This window comes from Hyperolius riggenbachi, chromosome 1 (genome assembly GCF_040937935.1).
Source record: "Hyperolius riggenbachi isolate aHypRig1 chromosome 1, aHypRig1.pri, whole genome shotgun sequence".
Classification (NCBI taxonomy): Eukaryota; Metazoa; Chordata; class Amphibia; order Anura; family Hyperoliidae; genus Hyperolius; species Hyperolius riggenbachi.
Window position 1 is genome coordinate 537111035 of NC_090646.1, and position 19313 is coordinate 537130347.

At 43.0% G+C, this 19313-nt stretch overlaps 1 protein-coding gene across 4 annotated transcripts in view; it reads left to right on the plus strand.

The window, feature by feature from the left end:
- The window catches only part of MARCHF3 (membrane associated ring-CH-type finger 3), a 323022-nt gene that overhangs the window by 119104 nt on the left and 184605 nt on the right, over positions 1-19313 (plus strand). Inside the window, exon 1 of one of the 4 annotated variants that reach the window (XM_068271657.1) lies at positions 17422-17463. The exons of the other annotated variants lie outside the window; for them this stretch is intronic. The gene's annotated coding sequence lies outside the window, so the exon portion shown is untranslated. Of the gene's footprint in view, positions 1-17421; positions 17464-19313 lie in introns of those variants that run through there. 4 annotated transcript variants of the gene reach the window in all.

Here is a 19313-nt window from a genome sequence, read left to right on the forward strand (position 1 = left end):
TTTAAAATAAACACAAAGCAGGATAAACACTATTTGTAGTAAATTAGACTCTTAGATTGAACCAACATATATAATCTAGATAAATCCAGTTTGACAGTTAGTGAAGCTTTATTGACAGGCTTATTATACATGAAAACAGACATGCAGATAAACATAATTATAGATGAAAATAAGCATATAGTCAAAGTTTATCTGCCTTTGCTAGTAACATGCACCAGCCATAGATATAGTTTTTTTTCATGTGCTACGTCTTGTAGTCCATTTGATCACAGCTTCCCTGGCAGATCTAAATAAGAATTTCTTCCCCACTGTTGCCAAGAACAGAATCCAAAATGAATGCGTGCCAGCCGGAGCTGAGCCTTCTGTTAGTTTACTCTTGTTTCTACAGTTACACTCCAGGCACGGGCTGAGACTAATCATATCCGAGGTTAAGATGTTAAATATTAAATAGCACATTTATTTAAAAAGGGGAGGCAGAGTGCGTCAGACACACTTCTTATTTTAGAGTGGTGTTATCTTGGCTGTTACTAGGTTTTTGTTATTGTTGTAGCTGTTATTATAATTAAGGCTATTATTTTTAGCGCTGTGTGTAGATGAAAACCTGTTCCACAACACTATAAATCTGGGAATTTGGAGGGAGGTAGTAGCACCAATGACAGGTGTTGTGTTTGAATTCCAGAAGAGTTTAGAAACAAATATTTTCAAAGCTATTTCCTTGCTTTAACTCAAGATATGTTTGAATAATCCTTTTTTTTGGCTGTAGAAGTTTTGGTCACACGATTTATCAGGGACAACAAAGAGATGATTTGCATACTCAGCAGTGATGCATTGTGGGATACCTCAGAACTCACTCCAACCTGAATAATCGCAAATACTTTCTGTTTTAAGAAGGCAAACTTCTGTTTTCCATAACATTTCAGTAAGGAGGCTTGTTGGTCTCTTTCAGCCCCTTACACACTCCTAGGATTTCCGGTTCACCATCAGCTTGCCGTGTAATCTGTAACTCTGGATGTTTCAAGTCCTACCCTATAGAACCATATTATTCCATGCACTGATGAGGATCAACCAATTCAAAACAGTGTGTTTGCATGTTGGATTAGTTTGGCTCTGTAATATTAACAATATGACACATCAGTGCAGTCCAGGGGTTCTGGAAGGGTTTGTTTAGCTATCAGTGACAACAAAGAGATGATTTACATATTCAGCAGTGATGCATTGTGGGACACCTCAGACAGAGCTCACTCCAACCTAAATAATTGCAAATACTGTACCTTCTGTTTTGAAGGGAAACTTCTGTTTTCTATGATTCAGTTTTGTGATTCACTTTGGGTGCACGTTTAGCCATTAATGATTAGCAAAAATATTATATTATTATACATACAAATGCCTCAACTCAATGAATGGATTGGATTTTTCCTATCAAAGCCTCCAGCTGCCTGCTAGCTAGCTAACCTGCTTTCACAGTTCCAAGTTCTTCCTCTTCCTAGGACAGTTGTGCATGTTAGGAGAATGTTTTACTCCTTTCACATAAACCCTCATGAGATGAGAGAGTGAAATCCTCTTTGAAATGATTACTGTACTATTTAACTCACAAGTGACATTTTAAAAGCTTTACAGCCTACAGCTTGTATATGGCCTCTGTAACTGCCAAGTGCTTACTGTCAGATCTCAATGTATCTTTTTTTTTTTCTTCACTTTTTATTGCCAAAATAAAATAAAGTTTTCAGAATGCAGCATACCGCAACCATTGCATGCTTAAATCTTTGCACATTCTACTGTACTTATCCTACCTAATAAGACGCAAGTGTCTCTGCGGCCCATGTCCCTTTGTGTGTCCTTTTTTGATGTGCGCATGTGCAGGGAGGGACGCAGAGACACTGAGGAGACGCGGTTTGCAGGGGCCAGGAGGGGTGGGCGTGTGAGGGCGGGCACGCGCAGCGTAAGTGAACGCACATGGGCGGCGGGCATTCGCGCGGCGGATCAGCGATGACAGACCTAGCCCATTTTTAAATGGGCTAAGGTCACTAGTGTTATTATATCAAAACCAGATCATCCACAAGGCAAACCTGAGCAGTCGCCTAGAGCTTGAGGAAAGTCTAGGGGCCTGGTGGATGCTAGCCCCCACCAAATCTTATTAGGAAAGCCAGATCAGGTGACCATCAGTGGTTGGCAAAAACTGCTATCTTGCTTAGGGCCCCATTTCATCCTAATCATTTTCTGTATATGCATCGGCAACATGGCAATCCAATAATAGTAATAACATTCTTCAATAGGACTCCTGGTATAATACCTCCTCACCAACATTAAACTTATATAAGTACTGGCTATTCCTTCTAATTCTCCTATTTTATGTTGCTATGAAAGAACATTGCCTTGTTTACAAAAGTTCCAAATAAGATTTGCCTGTACCTCCATGCCGTCCATTCCAGCAATTAAACATTCATTAACACACATTGCTCTATTTTGTAACAGGCTAGCCTATCGACAGGTTAAAGCGGATCTGAAATGAAAAACTAACTATAACAAGTAACTTGTCTATATATCTTATCTAAAGTTTAGATGGTTTACACAGCAAATCTAGCTGCAAACAGCTTCAACAGTTTATGATTATTCCTGGAATACAATGGGGGCAGCCATGTTCTGTTTGTCACCTTACACACAGGCAATGCTGATAGCATATCCAGCTCTCTGCCTGTGACAAATTCACTCTGCTCCACTCCTCCCCTCTGCCTCTGAAATCTCTGGCTAGTAACCTCCTCCTCCTCGCCAGACTGAGCTCCCATAAGCCCTTGCTACAGTGCCAAGGCACTCTGAAAACGCTGTGGGTGAAGCTTGTTTAGTTTATAGGGAATTAGAGTATTAAAACAAAACAAAAAAAATATTTGGCTTGAGAAATGCCCTGTAAACTATATGAAAGGACACAGCCGTTTCTAATATTTCACAATAACCCCCTTTAAATTCAAGTAAGATAAAATCTAAATCAATACAAATATTAATAGGTATTATAAACCCTTTCACAGAAATTCCAATTGGACATCTTTCTTTCCATCTACTGTATAGTTTGTCATTAATAAGCACTTCATTTTTTCAAACCAGTATTGTTGAGCTAGCATGCATGCTTATCATTGGCAAGTCACAGAACTTACTTCTAACCAGGGGCGAGCCTGGGCGGGTGCTGCGGGTGCAAGGCACCCAGGCGCCTGCCTCTGAGAGGCGCCGCCCGGCCGCCGCTCTCCCCCTGTGGCCGAAGCTCGCTCGCTTTAGCCGCCGGCGCCGCCGCGTCAGACCTCGATCAGGCGGGCGGGCGCTAGGTCCTAGCACGCCGCACTGATATGCGGAAGTGACATCACTTCCGCATATAGAGCGGGTGCGTCCAGCGCCCTCTTACTGGTCGGGTCGCCCGCTGATTGAGGTCTGAAGCTGCGGCAAGGTGAGGGGGGAGCGGCGGCAGCGGCTAGAGGGGAGGGCAGCGCTCCTGTCACTAACTACCTAAACGGGGACCCTATACCCCCTGGCTACCTAGACTGGGCACATATACCCCCTGGCTACCTAGACTGGGCACATATACCCTCTGGCTACCTAGGCTGGGCACATATACCCTCTGGCTACCTAGACTGGGCACATATACCCCTGGCTACCTATGCTGGGCACATATACCTCCTGGCTACCTAGACTGGGCACGTATACCCCCTGGCTACCTAGACTGGGCACGTATACCCCCTGGCTACCTAGACTGGGCACATATACCCCCTGGCTACCTAGACTGGGCACATATACCCTCTGGCTACCTAGACTGGGCACGTATACCCCCTGGCTACCTAGGCTGGGCACATATAACCTCTGGCTACCTAGACTGGGCACATATACCCCTGGCTACCTATGCTGGGCACATATACCTCCTGGCTACCTAGACTGGGCACATATACCCCCTGGCTACCTAGACTGGGCACATATACCCTCTGGCTACCTAGACTGGGCACATATACCCCCTGGCTACCTAGACTGGGCACATATACCCCCTGGCTACCTAGACTGGGCACATATACCCCCTGGCTACCTAGACTGGGCACATATACCCCCTGGCTACCTAGACTGGGCACATATACCCCCTGGCTACCTAGACTGGGCACGTATACCCCCTGGCTACATATGCTGGGCACATATACCCCCTGGCTACCTAGACTGGGCACATATACCCCCTGGCTACCTAGACTGGGCACATATACCCCCTGGCTACCTAGACTGGGCACATATACCGGTACCCCCTGGCTACCTAGACTGGGCACATATACCCCCTGGCTACATATGCTGGGCACATATACCCCCTGGCTACATATGCTGGGCACATATACCCCCTGGCTACATATGCTGGGCACATATACCCCCTGGCTACATATGCTGGGCACATATACCCCCTGGCTACATATGCTGGGCACATATACCCCCTGGCTACATATGCTGGGCACATATACCCCCTGGCTACATATGCTGGGCACATATACCCCCTGGCTACATATGCTGGGACATATACCCCTGCCTTCAAATGCTGGGACATATACACCTGCCTACATATACTGGGGACATATACCCCTGCCTACATATACTGGGCACATATATCCCTGGCTATATATTCTGGGGACACTGGCTGTTTGTCATTTTGTGCATTTACTGGTGAAAAGCTGTCTTATTATGTGCATTTGCTGGTGAAAAGCTGTCTCTTATTATGTGCATTTGCTGGTGAAAAGCTATCTCTTGTTATGTGCATTTGCTGGTGAAAAGCTGTCTCTTGTTATGTGCATTTGCTGGTGAAAAGCGGTCTCTTGTTATATGCATTTACTGGTGAAAAGCGGTCTCTTGTTATATGCATTTACTGGTGAAAAGTGGTCTCTTGTTATGTGCATTTACTAGTGAAAAGCGGTCTCTTGTTATGTGCATTTACTGGTGAAAAGCGGTCTCTTGTTATGTGCATTTACTGGTGAAAAGCGGTCTCTTATGTGCATTTAGTGGGGAAATTTTGTCAGTAAAAATAATCTTTTGTCAGTAAATTTTTAGGTATTTGTCAGTAAAAAATAACGTGAAAGGGTGGCAACACTGGCAGGCTGCGTGGCGCAACGGGAAAGGTACAGGCAGCCCACCTTGGGCTTGGCAGGGGGGAGGAGCCGACGTCAGTGAGCGAGAGTAGGGTGGCCGCAGGCAGCCATAAATACGCAGTGTGTGACTGCGTCGCACTCGCAGAGCCTCTCAGCCTGAGTCAGTCTAGAGACTAGCAGACTCGCAGGCAGCCAAAGCCAGCCAGGAGCAAGCCCATGGAGGAGGGGTAGGAATGGGGTATCACATGCATGCGTAAAGAGGTGGAAGGTGTGGGTGTGATTAGGCAGGACATGGGTGTGGTTATGTGGTTGGGCGCGGTTAATTTAACCACTCCCATAGGCGCCAGAGAAAATCTTGCACCCAGGTGCCAGGCACCCCAGGCTCACCCCTGCTTCTAACCATCCCCTAAATATGTATTATCTACCTATGGGGATATTTTATTCAGTCGTTCTAGAAAATCATACTATCTGTGTATTACCTTGTAGGACATTTCCTTAAACTGTGTGGCTGTGGATGATTTTTTTTCCTTATTCTCATATATGTTCAATTGAAAGCCCTACATCCCCTTCCCATTGAGCTATTAAAATGGTTTTAATCCTGTATAATTATTTTAAAAAAATTGGGAAATTATTCCCACTTCTGCTTGGGTTGTTTCAACACCTCTCCCCTTAAGAGTAGCAGTCCCAGAAATGAGTGAAATATTCTTACTATCAGGAAAATGTTTCTTCTGGAAATATCTGAAATATACTTCAGAAGGAATATCTCTAGTAAATATGAGAAGAGAAAACAAACTAATCTTAAATTCCATAAATAAGTCTGACACTTTGTGAAATTGTTCTGTTTATTCTAGTCTTTGCTCTTCCCATATAAATTGATGAAACATGGACGATAACATGCCTAAAAATGTAACACATACAGGTTGAGGAAGGACGGTAGAAGGTGAAGATATCATTGGCATACAAACAAGAGTCCAAAACAGAGCACCTTTGTTGACACTCTTTCGTGTTCTTATCCCAAATATATCCATGGGGGATGGGCGACCATTCAGCAGCTATTTTAACAGTTGATCTGCCAGATTGTAATTATGCACAGACCCTGGGCGGCGGCTTTTGTGTGGGTGGTGCAGTTGTGGGCAGGGGCTTTGTGTGGGTGGTGGATTAGTGGGCAGTGGCTTAATGTGGCAGTGGTGCATGCGTCTTTGGGCTGCAGAGGCTCTGCATTGGTTGGACGGTGGGGGCTGTGCGGCAATGTGTGGTGTGCGATTCTTTTGAGAATCGGGGGTTTACTGGTTAATAATAATAATAAAAAAGGAAACAGTGACTTTAGGATAGGGATATAGGGTGGTCAATAAACCCAAAACAATTTAGCAAATTTAGGAACTGTAGTGGAAATGACAAGATTAATAGAATTGCTTATTTCATTACGACTATTTTGTCAGTGTTTGCCCATTGTGAAATCTTTCCACTCCCTGATTTACATTCTGAAATTTACCACTGGTGGTGACATCTTAGTTTTGCCAGGTGATCTGTGCAGAATGTTCGGTTCTGAGAGGTCTATTCACACAGGGAGATATTACTTGCTTGGCAGCTGGAAAAAGCCATTATTTCTCACATTGCAACAAGACTCACAGACAGCAAACGTTTAGGACCATGGTCATGACATTACACTGTGTGAGGGGTTTTACCACAATATCAGCCAAACAACGCCTATCCCCCCCCCCCCCCCCCCCCCATGATCTATTTGATGAAAGGAAAATATTTCTCATGTGAAAGGGGGTATTGGCTACTGATTAGGATGAAGTTCATTCCTGCGTTAAAGTCTCTTAGTAAGTCCCCAGAGTATTAGCCGTATAGTAAAGTTAAATATCTAAGCTGAGCAGAATTGGCTCCCTTGTGGACCTTTTGGCAGCCTGCATAACATTTATAACTAATCTAATGCCAGTCTATCACTTAATATGATGGTTTAAATGCTGATTGTTCAGGATATATCAATTCTACTAATTTAGGAACTACTGGTAGTCCAGCAGAAATAATCTTAGCAAGGATCCTGCACTCATATTTCAATACTAAAAATGACCTTAGATTTTACATATAGATGGATTTTATTAGCATTCAGTATTAAGCTAATCTACCCCTTTATATATAGTCTGTAATGACTGCAGAGAAGCATTCATAATACCTGTGAAGCCATCGGTGGCTGGAGACCTGGTGATGAGAGTGATGTTGTGGGGGCTGTCTCCTACTCTATGCAGAACTGTGCTAAATGCTAAGGGCTCAGCCACACGATAAGCGCTTTTCTGAGCGGTCTGTGATTGATTGTGTTTTCTGAGCGATTGTGATTGATTAGCGCTTTCTGAGCGCTTTTTAAAAATAGCTCCCATTCACATTCATTAAAATTGTGTAAAAATCTGTGATTTTTCACATACACAAAAAAATTGCAGTGATTTTTTCCGCGATTTTAATGAAAGTGAATAGGAGTGATTTTTAAAAGCGCTCAGAAAGCGCTAATCAATCACAATCACTCAGAAAAGCGCTTACAGTGTGGCTGGTTGGAGTGGTCGGCGACCTTTGCCCTGGAAATACTGTGCTGCGAATGTGCATGGTGTCCTCTTGGGGCGGCTTGTGACCGCTGACGCACCAGCGATGACATAACCGGCACACACAAGCCACCCCTAAAGACACCATGCGCAGCACAGTATTTCCGGGGCAAAGGTCGCAGACAATTCCAACCCGGAAGAGGATAATGGGAGGCAATGCGGGCGAGCAAAAGCAGACACCAGGCAACGGGAGGTTTGGTAAGTCTATGCACACCTCCCTACATACAGAGAGCATCATTTTTAGATTTTAATAAGGACTAAGGTATCCTTTAAAGACTGAATCAAATCATTAAGATTCTTAAGTATTTTTCAGACAATTAATACTGTATATTTTAGAAGAATTAGGAGATAACCCAAACCTTTGGGCAGGCATTGTTGTAGCTTTATTATAATATCCATATACTATAAGAATAGTTTAGCTATCTTGATTTACTAAGTTGAATTATTGGGATCTTGCTTCCTTAATCGGTGTAAGTTTATCCAGAGGTAAGGAATAGTTTATGCCATATCTCTAATTTTTATAACAGAATCATTAATTCTGTTAAATTATTTGGGTTTTGTTATTTAACTTTACAGCCTATAATAAGGAATTCCCCTTACTATACAACTTTATGATCGTGCCATTGAACATCATTAGAACAGACTGATGGAGCATTAAGCTTAAAAAAAAGCCTCTAATGCTCTGTGCTATTGCCATTATGTCTTTCTCTTGGTATATCAAGGTATCATTAGTTTCCACATAATGTAGAGGAGCCATCATATTGTTATTCTAGAGCAAGGGTGTCAAGCTCAAATACACAGGTACCAAGTCGCGAGCCAAACTCAATATCTAGTTACCGCCTTCCTCACTTATATCATTCCCTGGTGTCTAATGGTCTCCCTCCCTCCCCTATACAGATCCCTGGTGTCTAGTAAGCCCCCACCCTCGCTTATACAGTTCCCTGGTGTTTAGTGGTTCTGCCACCCCTATATATTTCCTTGTTGTCTAGTAATGACCCCCCCCCCCCCTCCCTCCCCTATACAGTTCTCTGGTGTCTAGGGCTTTCCTTCTCCCTCCCCCATATGGCTTCCCTGGTGATCTAGGGCTCCACCTTCAAATAGTGGTCTAGAGTTAGTCATAGCTAATGAAAACTGGGGAAACCATTTTGGGGGCAAATTTGATGGCCAGATTTGGCCCATGGGTCGGAGTTTGACATGTATGTTCTAGAGTTTCTAAGGAGAATAGAGTTGTAATCTCTTTTTAATTAATGGTTAAAGGGCTGGATCAAATAATAAGATTGTGTGAGTATTAGGATAGCCCTTTATTAGCCTTTACTAACAATCTGGGAGGGGGAACTATAGATTTAAAAGTGGATTATTTGACAACAGATAAACCAAAACAGGTTATGCTGCAGCTGCATGCTTGCACGGATCAGGAAAAAAAATTTCCGGAGTGGGACTTTAATCCATCCCTGCAGCAAAATCAGGAAATGGGGATCTCAAGCAATCACTCAGGTTTGGAGAGCAGCCATTGTGCCTTGACTGATCTGGGCTTTATTGATCATAATGCATGTTATCCAACAGCGTTCTAAAGCATTCTTGGTTTTGTGGTTGGGCGGGGAAAAAAAATCCAGCCACTAATTTATGTGTTCAAAGCAGCTGTGCCAAAAAATAATTACAAATTTGAAATGATGTTTCCATCTTTCTACAGTCATGAGATGATATTCCCTTATATTCATCAGCTTGCACTAAGTCCATTGTTTGAACTGTGGTTTAAAAAAAAACAAGAAAGAGTCTAATGGGTATAGATGTGACGTCAGCTTAAAGGAGTACTGTAGGGGTAAAAAGAGATGAACTTACCCAGGGCTTCTAATGGTCCCCTGCAGACATCCTGTGCCCGTGCAGCCGCTCACCGATGCTCTGGTCCCCGCCGCTGGTTGACTTCTGGACTTTAAAGTCGGAAAACCACTGCGCCTCCGCGGCTGTGTCCTCACTCCCGCTGATGTCACCAGGCGCAAAAATGCTCGGATGCAGACCGTACTGGGCCTGCGCAGTACACTCCCGGAGACGTCAGTGGGAGCGAGGGCGCTGCCACACAGGCGCAGTGTTTTTCCGACTTTAAAGTCGCAAATTCTGGAAGTGAACTGGAGGCGGGGACTGGAGCATCGGTGAGTGGCTGCGCAGGCACAGGACATCTGTAGGGGACCATTAGAAGCCCTGGGTAAGTTCAACTCTTTTTACCCCTACCCCCCTACAGTACTCCTTTAAAGGGCACCTGAACTGAGAGGAGAGCGGCATTGTCATCTCAGCAGCCCAATGTATTGCTCTCACTCCTGGAGGGAGAGTGGCACTCATAGCAGTCATCTTCCCCTCACACTGCCAGTTGAAGGGCATGTGACTGTTACAGCCACTGACCACTCCCTGAATCTGTTAATCGGCAAGGGGAGGGGCTGCAATGTATGGCAGGGCAAGGATGTTTGGTTATATGCAGTGATGCAGAAGCAGTGTTCTCCCCAGAAGTTTAATTTATTGGGTAGATGTAAACATAGCTCAGCCATCAAAAAATAGGTGTAACTAAAAGTCAGCAGTGCCACATGCAACATATTTGGTGTGTCAGTGGGTAAACTGTTTCCATGTCACATGTATTGTCACCTGGCCCTCCCATTTGCCCCAGACCCCAAAGCACATTCCAGCGCTGCTGGGTGTCTGTAGTGTATGCTAAGCTTTGTCATGCCCACTATCCATAAACAGAGTCCAGGTCCATATGTGACTGCATACAGACTGGATGCTTCATTGTGATTGACGGGTGGTCAAAAAAAATCAGCTGGGTGAAGCAACCAGCAGAAACAGCCTATAGGAACACTTGTTAAAATAAATAATTTATGGAATTAGGCTTTAAAGGCAATCTACCCAATATACAACAATCATCTTGTATACGGTCATCTTCGTTCAGAATCAAAACTTACGGTAGATTGCATTGCAGCATTTTGGTATAATGAGGATATATAAATTCTATGTTTTAACATAAGGCGGAAAAGAACTAGGTAAGGTAAAAGCTGGGCTGTGGAGTCGGTACAAAAATTATCAGACTCCAACTCCGAGGCCTCAATTTATGATTTCTCTGACTCCTCGAATTTGCATATAACAATCTTGTTGATTGAAAGCATGTAACATAAAAGGGATTTCATCACTGACAAATGTTAAAGCTATATTAAGATGGTATCTGCTTTTGGGAACAAAACAAAGATCCTGGGTAGGAAGCTGACACTCTATTCTGTCAGCTATCCCGGCCTGTCATTGCCAATGTGAATTACCTAGTATGTTGTCTGTAAATAAGATTCACCAGCGCCCTATATCAGCTGGATTCTAGTGTGTAGCCCTGCCACCTTGCAGAAAAAGGCCTCTGTATTTTCTGTATCTGATATAGAAAAGGCAAAGGCCATTTTCTGCAAGAGGACAGAGCTATGCACCGGAAACCCAGCTGATATGTGCTTCCAGTAAATCTTATTAAACAGACGTGTTGGGGTATTCTAACTTAAAGTGGAACTTTAACCCAGGATTTAACTTTATCACAATCAGTAGCTGATACCCCCTTTCTCTCAAGAAATCTTTAACTTTTCTCAAAGAGTTCATTCGGGGGTTCTGTAAGGCTGAAATTATGGTGAAGCCCCTCCCACAGTGGGATGTATTAAACATGGTCCTGACAGTTTGCTGTCTAAGAACCTCGTTGCATTGTGGGAAATATTGGCTTTTTCCAACTGCCAAGCAAGCAATATCTCCCTGTGTGCATAGAACTCTCAGGAAATGAACATTCTGTACAGATTACCTGGCAGGACTAAAGATGTCACCACCTGTGACAAATTCCTCAATGTAAATCAGGGAAAGGAAGGCTTTTACAATGGGCAAACGCTGACTAAATAATATGTAAATAAATATTGTAAAAAATAAGCAATTATGTTACATTCATTACAGTTCCTCTTTGAGCATTAGTGTACCTCTGTGTTTATTTATGTACACCAGATATGCACTTTAACTTGGGATATAGCTGCAGAGTAGCTGGTAAATAAAAATCAAAACTAGTCCTTTGTAAAGAGCACATGCAAGAAGGTACAGGAACCAAGAACATTGATTGGGCCAGTGTAACTGTTGGTACATGTAAGGCTCCCTGCACACTGCATGCGATTCCAATTTTTAATCGGTGTTTACTTCCAATTCCGATTTTTTGTTTTTTCCTCCGTTTTTCTGTTGATTGCATTCAGGGAAAATCGGAATTGCAAATCGGAAATTGAATCGGAATCGCAAAACGGATTTGCAGTGTGCAGGGAGCCTAAGAGTGAAATGCAGTTACTCTGCAGGAGGGTGGATGGAGGTGGGGGGGGGGGGATTCTTCCTATACTACACATTCTTGAAGCACGATTTGAACCAAGTTTACAGGTTATAAACAAAACACCTCTGCATTTAAAGAGAATCTGTATTGTTAAAATCGCACAAAAGTAAACATACCAGTGCGTTAGGGGACATCTCCTATTACCCTCTGTCACAATTTCGCCGCTCCCCGCCGCATTAAAAGTGGTTAAAAACAGTTTTAAAAAGTTTGTTTATAAACAAACAAAATGGCCACCAAAACAGGAAGTAGGTTGATGTACAGTATGTCCACACATAGAAAATACATCCATACACAAGCAGGCTGTATACAGCATTCCTTTTGAATCTCAAGAGATCATTTGTGTGTTTCTTTCCCCCCTGAGGGGGGAGTGCATAGCAGAACCACAACACTGAAGAACTTGGCAGCCTTCCAGACACAGGCTGACAAGTCTGACAAGGGAAAGATACATTGATTTATTACAGAGACTGTGATAGTACAAAGTGCTGCAGTAAGCCAGAACACATTAGAATAGCTTTTGGAACTTGTAGGATGATAAAAAACAGGATGCAATTTTTGTTACGGAGTCTCTTTAATATGCTCAACGTTCTCAGTGGATTCACAACAGCTCTGCGGGGAGTGTATATGTAGAATATAGCACTGTTGTATATATTCATTTGTAGTCCTCAACCCCCAATTTAATAACACATCTAATTCATTTCATGAGCAAAGGGAGTTTGAAAAGAAAAAAAAACATATTTTTTCTTTTATTTACAGTTTAAATTTATTAGGAGTCAGAGCCGGTGCATTTTTTTTCCAGACTTCCAAATGCAGGTACCCAAAAATGACTCCGACTCCTCGACTCTAACTCCACCGCCCTGGGTAGAAGTTTATCTTTAAGGACAGATTAATCTGGTAGTATAGGCAGGGCAGGAATGGGCCATCTGGTGTATAGATCTATTTATTCCATAGCTAATCTTAGCTTGACTCTGAAAAGAAAAATGTCTCTTACTGGAGGTTGTGAATTATTTTTAAAGGCATTCTTGATATCTGTGAGATCTTTTCCTGCATTGTACACTGCATGCCATTACTGAGATCCTGGAAGGATGTTGGTTTTTCTCACTGGCAGAAAAAGCATTGTTTTGATGCATGTTAACGTGTACTCTGAAGGTCAGGAAGGTTCTCTGTCTTTCAGCTGGCAATTTTCTGCCTGGCTGTTGCATTAAGGGAAAGTAAAAGTCAGATCTGCCTCACTAGAGATGAATTTGTTGCTGTGTTTTTCTCCTTCTGTCTTCTGGTTATATTGGGCAGCAAATATAAAAATGTGTGCAGGCTTTATAAAGCTGTTTACTCGGATGGACACGTTTCATTTGTGTTTGAGACAAGTAGTATTACCAGTCTGCAGATCCTAATGTGACCTGCTTCTAGGATGTGAGCCCAGTGGCGTCTGCAGATGGGATTTCTCTGCTGGAATCCCATTACCAGTAATGTATGCATTATACTCAGGTGGCGTGAGTAACCCCCACATTTCCTGATCATTTCTCCCTCTGCTTCACCTTTCCTGACCCTTTACCTTAAAGGACACCTGAAGTGAGAGAGGTATTTATTTGCTTTTCAACAATACCGGGGACCTGGCAGTCTTGCTGATCCCTTTGCCTGCAGTAGTGTCTGAATCACACACCAGATTGCGGCTAATGCAGTCAGACTTCGGTCAAAAACAGCTGATCTGCATGCTTGTTTGCGGTCTATGGATAAAGGTATTCAAATGAGCGAATCAGCAGGACAGCCAGGCAATATGCATTGTTGAGAAGGAAATAAGTATGTCAGCCTCCATATCCATCTCACTTTAGATGTGCTTTATATGATCAACACTAAGTTAGCTTTCATCAAGTCTAACCCTAATAGTTACAGTTTGAATGAGTTACTGTCAGGATTAGATCCAAATTTGCTACTCCAACCTAACCCAGTAGTTAATGCTATCCTATCTTAGCCATAACCCTAACCAAAGGCCCAACACCCTGCATCTCTAGCCCTAAGGCTACATTCACAGCGAGGCTTTGCAAAAGCAGGATCTCAACACAATGGAGGAAAAAAGTCACATCATACATGTGGTGTGATGCTTAACAGTGAGGCATACAGTACTTACAACTTACAGTGGCTTGCAAAAGCCCCCTTGAAGTTTTCCACATTTTGTCAAATTACTGCCACAAACATGAATCAATTTTATTTGAATTCCACAGACCAATACAAAGTGATGTACATGTGAGAAGTGGAACAAAAATCATACATGATTCCAAACATTTTTTACAAATAACTGCAAAGTGGGGTGTGCATAATTATTTAGCCCCCTGAGTCAATACTTTGTAGAACCACCTTTTGCTGCAATTACAGCTGCCAGTCTTTTAGGGTATGTCTCTACCAGCTTTGCACATCTAGAGACTGAAATCCTTGCCCATTCTTCTTTGCAAAACAGCTCCAGCTCAGTCAGATTAGATGGACAGTGTTTGTGAACAGCAGTTTTCAGATCTTGCCAGATATTCTCGATTGGATTTAGATCTGCACTTCGGCTGGGCCATTCTAACACATTGATATGTTTTGTTTTAAACCATTTCATTGTTGCCCTGGCTTTATGTTTAGGGTCGTTGTCCCGCTGGAAGGTGAACCTTCACCACAGTCTCAAGTCTTTTGCAGACTCCAAGAGGTTTTCTTCCAAGATTGCCCTGTATTTGGCTCCATCCATCTTCCCATCAACTCTGACCAGCTTCCCTGTCCCTGCTGAAGAGATGCCCCCCTGAGCATGATGCTGCCACCACCATATTTGACAGTGGGGATGGTGTGTTCAGAGTGATGTGCAGTGTTAGTTTTCCGCCACACATAGCGTTTTGCATTTTGGCCAAAAAGTTCCATTTTGGTCTCATCTGACCAGAGAGCTTCTTCCACGTGTTTGCTGTGTCACCCAAATGGCTTGTGGCAAACTGCAAACGGGACTTATGCTTTTCTGTTAACAATGGTTTTCTTCTTGCCACTCTTCCATAAAGGCCAACTTTGTGCAGTGCATGACTAATAGTTGTCCTATCGACAGATTCCCCTACCTGAGCTGTAGATCTCTGCAGTTCGTCCAGAGTCACCATGGGCCTCTTGACTGCATTTCTGATCAGTGCTATCCTTGTTCGGCCTGTGAGTTTAGGTGGACGGCCTTGTCTTGGTAGGTTTACAGTTGTGCCATACTCCTTCCATTGCTGAATGATCACTAGTACAGTGCTCTGTGGGATGTTCAAGGCTTTGGAAATCTTTTTGTAGCCTACGCCTGCTTTAAATTTCTCAATAACTTTATCCCTGACCTGTCTGGTGAGTTCTTTGGACTTCATGGTGTTATTGCTCCCAATATTCTCTTAGACAACCTCTGAGGCCATCACAGAGCAGCTGTATTTATACTGACATTAGATTACACACAGGTGCACTCTATTTAGTCATTAGCACTTATCAGGCAATGTCTATGGGCAACTGACTGCACTCAGACCAAAAGGGGCTGAATAATTACGCACACCCCACTTTGCAGTTATTTATTTGTAAAAAAAATGTTTGGAATCATATATGATTTTCATTCCACTTCTCACGTGTACACCACTTTGTATTGGTCTTTCATGTGAAATTCCATTAAAATTAATTCATGTTTGTGGCAGTAATGTGACAAATGTGGAAAACTTCAAGGGGGCCGAATACTTTTGCAAGCCACTGTATGCTTCACTGCAACTGTTAATGTGCACAATACGGTAATGCACTGCATGCTTGCGTTATGGCAACGGATTCCACTGCTGGCATGTCAATATGAATGTACCATTACAATATGATTATATTATCCATCGCCCCACTGTGAACATAGCCGTATTTTCCCTGGTCTTCTAACCCCCAGTAATACAGATTCTATAAGGGTCGTCTCAATAATCAGTTCAGTGTGCTTTAGTCCACTGCAGCAGTGGGAGAACTAACTGCTTTGGTCTCCCATCATCAGAATCAAATGTCATTTGGACTGAAATTGATTAAACTGGTATTTTAAAGGCTGAATATTGCCTCATGAAAATGAATCATTCCTCTACACTCTTTAGGACTTCTGTGCCATAATATCTTGTTTCTGTTTTTCCACCTGTCATACTTTCCATAGACGTTGTAGAGGAGCTCACTGCCAGCACCATATTCCCTATTTATAGGGCGATGTATAAGACCACAGGAGACAGATACCTATATCAGCATATTATGCTATGGATATTCTATTACTGTGCATATATAACACACATTCAACACCTCTGCCCTCCGAATGCTAAAACATACAACCGCTAAGCATAAACTTTTCAATAGTTTCCAAAGAAGAGAGGATGATTAGCTGCCCAAGTATAACCACTGGTGATTGTACTTCTCATTTAGCGTGCATAAGCATTTCTGAGCATTGGGCAGTTACACAAAGAGAAGAAAATGAAATATGTGTCTACACAAGGCTCTTCTGCTGCAATTCCTGCTTGAGTAGCATTCAGCAATTAAGCTGAGAATAGTCTTTCCTTGGGCTAATAGCGCTGGGCTTTGTGCTTGCAAGTGTAGCCTGTTCATGTATATATGCGTGTAATTATATATCATGTGTGAGAGGGAACCAGGCTGCCTGCAACATGAAGAGGTGTTTATTAGGCCTAGCACAGGTGCACATGCCTCGGAGCATTTCTGCTCCTACATCCATCACTATAAACACCTCTCCTTCCCAGTCCCCTCAAGTTATTTCTCAACTTTTCTTGCAATAAAATAGCCAAGACATGCTATATACATTTATTAAAGGAGAACGCTGGTGATTAGGACCGCTGCACATGGCGGAATCTCCAGCTAACCTTTTGAGAAGCCGATCACTCTGAGGGACCTTTTACACTTAAAGGGGAACTGAAGTAAGAGGTATACGGAGGCTGCCATATTTATTTCCTTTTAATCAATACCAGTTGCCTGGCAGCCCTGCTGGTCTATTTCTCTGCAGTAGTATCTGAATAACACCAGACACAAGCATGCAGCTAGTCTTGTCAGATCTGACTTTAAAGTCTGAAACACCTGATCTGCTGCATGCTTGTTCAGGGGCTATGACTAATAGTATTAGAGGCAGAGGATCAGCAGGGCTGCCAGTCAACTGGTATTGCTTAAAAGGAAATAAACATGGCAGCCTCCATATACCTCTCTCTTCAGTTCCCCTTTAATGCGTTGGTATGTGTTAGTATGTGTTGGTTTGCATTGCGTTTTTTTTTCTTTATAGCAGTGCATTTGAAAAAAGCTTTCCGTTAAAACGCTTGTAGTGGGAACTGTGCCATTGGGAAACAAGGACAGTACTTTGAAAATCAGTTGTCTTTCAGTTATAACTCAGAGCAACTGATTGAGTGTACAAGGACCCTGAGTGATTCACTGAATGGTAAGTCAGATCAATATACAGGCATGTACAACTGCTCTCCTGTCTAATCTAGTGTTCCTGGCAGAGCCAGCAGGTATCTGCTTTTGTAACAGTATATCAGTCGGTTGTTGGTACGTCCACATGTTGCAGACATTAATACATCTGATCGATATTTGTCTGCAGAAGAATTCACCTGACAGTCCAATCATTCTGGGTGGATTGTTCATCCATCAGAAGTAAATATTAGATGGTGTGTACCAGGCCTTAGAATAGTCACATACCATACATGTTTCTAAAGTTGTTCCATACACGATGGAAGGCTTATCCATGTATGGATGTATGTACCTTGCCCTGTTCTGCAATAATGATAACCATTGTATTTTAACAGTCTGTATAGATCTAGCAGGATGGACTGCTCTTTCCCATCCTCCATTAAGCTCAATCTACACGATATGATTCTTTGTGCGATTCGATTATGATTCTATTTACAATCCGATTAAATCCGACATGTCCAATCGGGATTCAAGTCAATTCGATTTGCCATTGTCTTGCAATAGCAAATCGAATTGAATCGAATCATATCCCGATCGGACATGTGGGATTTAATTGGATGGTAAATAGAATCGTAATTGAATCGCACAAAGAATCGTATCGTGTAGATTGGGCGTAAGGCCCCTTTTACACTTAATCAGTTACTTTCAGTTATAACTGAAAGACAACTGATTTTCAAAGTAATGCCCATGTTTTCCTATGGCACAGTTCCTACTCTATGCGCTTTAACCGAAATCTTTTCCACAATGCACTGCTACTAAAAATCGCGTACTAACAAACACTAACGCACACCACACATTAAGTATAAAAGGGCAGGAATTTGTGTTGACGTTCCATCCATCGGTGGGGGAGAAGTAGGCGGTATGGGAAGTGGAAATGTCCTGAACCATCAGATATAGCTGCTTCTTTTATATTTTTTTCCTCGTCTTGTCTTTATCATTCTCTTCACCCCTTGCCCCATTTCTTTTGCCTGATCCCCCCTTCCTTTACCACCCTAGCCCTCCTTCATGTCTATATGCCAATGTCATAAGGGGAAATAACTTAAAGTAGACCTGAACTCTTGCAGCGGACAGAAGCAAAAGAGAGAGAAATGCACCCTGTGTGTATTTAGAGAGTTTAGCCTGTCTAATTCCGCCTCATCTGTGACTAGTCACAACTGTAATTTAATCTCTCAGCTATGTTAGCTGACTGCCTCGGCAGAGCAGCTAATTTGGAAACACAGGATGTTAACCCTATGTCTGCTTCCATGAAGGCAGGAAGTAGACACACTGCAGATTTATTGCAGTGTTTGTATTGGCTGTAACAAAGAAATGTTTTTCTTTAAAGATAATTATGCTGTTGCTTATCTTTTAGAGCAGAGAGGAAGTTCTGAGTTCAGGTCCGATTTAAGGCAAATGGTTCAGGCTAATGGGTGAGAGCAGGCAGTTATCAGTCATGGAGGATCTATGGTCTGTTAAAGCAGGTGGTTTCCTTTAACCACTTAAGTACCAGTGGCCTCTGCTACCTTAAGGACCAGAGACCGCTGGTACCAGAAACGACGGAACACAGACGGATATCGGCAAATCGCCGCACATACCCACCGCAATCGCCGTCACCACTGCACGTCAGGAACCTGGACCACCCACTCTGCCGTCTCTATGACAGCAGAGTTCCTGTGGGCCAGTCAGGAGCCGCTTTTATTGGCTCCTGACTCTGCCTATCAATGTAACCAATGGGAGTTGCTTACATTGAAAGACAGGGCCAGGAGCCAATGAAATCGGCTCCTGACCGGCTCACAGGGCTCTGCTGTCATAGAGACTGGCAGGGCGAGTGAGCTGCGG